The following is a 1844-nucleotide window of genomic DNA, read 5'->3' on the forward strand; positions in this document are numbered from 1 at the left end:
TATGTGTGTGTGTGTGTGTGTGTGTGTGTGTGTGTGTGTGTGTGTGTTGGTGTATATATATAATTATATAACTATCTTTATGAGTGCATTTTGTTTTCTTTTCATGTGGATTTTAATTACTATTTGGGGTCATTTGCTTTTAACCTGAAGAACTTCTTTAGTATTTCTTGTAATGCAAGTCTGCTAGTAATAAATTCACTCAGACGTTGTTTATTTGGGAATGTCCTTATTTCACTTTCATTTAAGAAAATAATTTTGCTGGATACAGGATTCTTGATGGATAATTTTTTTTCTTTGAATACTTCAAACATATTATTCCACTGCCTTCTAGCCTTCATTGTTTCTAAGACAGCTGTTAATCTTATTGCAGTTCCCTTGTAAGTGACAAATCATTTTTCTCTTACTGCTTTCAAGATTTTCTCCTTGTCTTTGGCTTTCAGCATTTTTATTACGATGTGTCTATTTGTATATTTCTTTGTATTTATCGTACTTGGTGATCATTAAGCTTTATGAATGCATAAATTAATGTTTTAAAATAAATTTCATTATTTTTCAACCATTAATTCTTCAAACATTATCATTTTCCTTTCTCTCTCTCCTCTCCTACTGATATTACCATTACGTCTATGTTGGAGCATTTAGTGGTGTTCCACATTTCTCTGAGGCCCACAGTTACTCTGGGATGACAATGGTTTGGGCAGGGCTCTCTCTGACTGTCTACTGTCCTGACTACAACTAGCTGTCAAGCTCTACTAATTCTAGGCTGATTGCTTTATTGTTTTCAAAAATGCTTTAGGGCATAAATTATTTCACAGACAAATTTAATCAAACTTTGGCTCTTTTGAAAAGGATAGTTCCCAGTCAGTGTGTGAGATTTGTTCTGACCCCTATAAGGGCTCTTCCCAGCTGTTTCTTTTCTCATTTTTCTCTGGAAAGCTAGTTGGCCTGCAGCTTAGCTTTTATCTCCAAAGAATCTATCAATCTCCTGATTGCCTTTCACTACAACTTCCACTGTTTTTGAGAGTGACCTTAGGCTTGAACTTCTCTACACTGTTGCAATGAAGTCAGTCCTTTGGGGAGGGAGTTTGGTCTATTTTATGGACTGCTTCTCCAATGGGCCATGGCATTGATGCTAGAGATGGGGACAATGGCTCAATCCTCTCAGAGTAACACTCTACTTTAGGAGCTAAGCATTCAGTGCTTGAGGAGAGAGCAGCCCTAGGTTTCCTCAGCTTGCCTCTCCTAGCATGGAACTCTTACCCTACAAGCCAAAGAAAGAGCATTCGGGGCCCCAGTATCTCCATGGCGCCATGCGTAAGGTATAGCCTCCATCCTATGAGTATGAGCAAGACAGAAGAAAGAGCCTCCATTTCTCAACCACACTTACTTGGAATTTAGCCTCGGCAACAGGTAACTGGAGGCAGGGAGAGTAATACTTACATACTGTCCTTCCTGAAAAAAAAATAGCCCTTCCAATTGAAAGCTTGGCAAAGAGTGCTATCTGTCCATGGCTGTACAATTCTAGAGTAGCGTTTCCATCTCACTCAGCTGGAAGAGAGGTCAGGGGCCTTGGTTCAAATATCATAGGCTCTTGTTTGTTCTTACCAAGTTTTAGTGTATTTTTTGCATAAATATATATATATATTTTTTTTATTTGTTGTATGCTCTTTGGGCCATTTCCAGAGACCCTAAATGATTTGACTTATTTTTTTAAAATAATTTTTACCAGCTTCCATCTGGAGTGGATCTATAGAGCTCTTCACACTGTCATGCCAGAAGTAAACTCCAGAGCAAGCTTTTAAAACAGAAGCCAAATCATGCCACTCTTCTGCTCAGATTCCTCC

Source organism: Pteropus vampyrus, unplaced genomic scaffold (genome assembly GCF_000151845.1).
Source record: "Pteropus vampyrus isolate Shadow unplaced genomic scaffold, Pvam_2.0 Scaffold82, whole genome shotgun sequence".
Taxonomy (NCBI): Eukaryota; Metazoa; Chordata; class Mammalia; order Chiroptera; family Pteropodidae; genus Pteropus; species Pteropus vampyrus.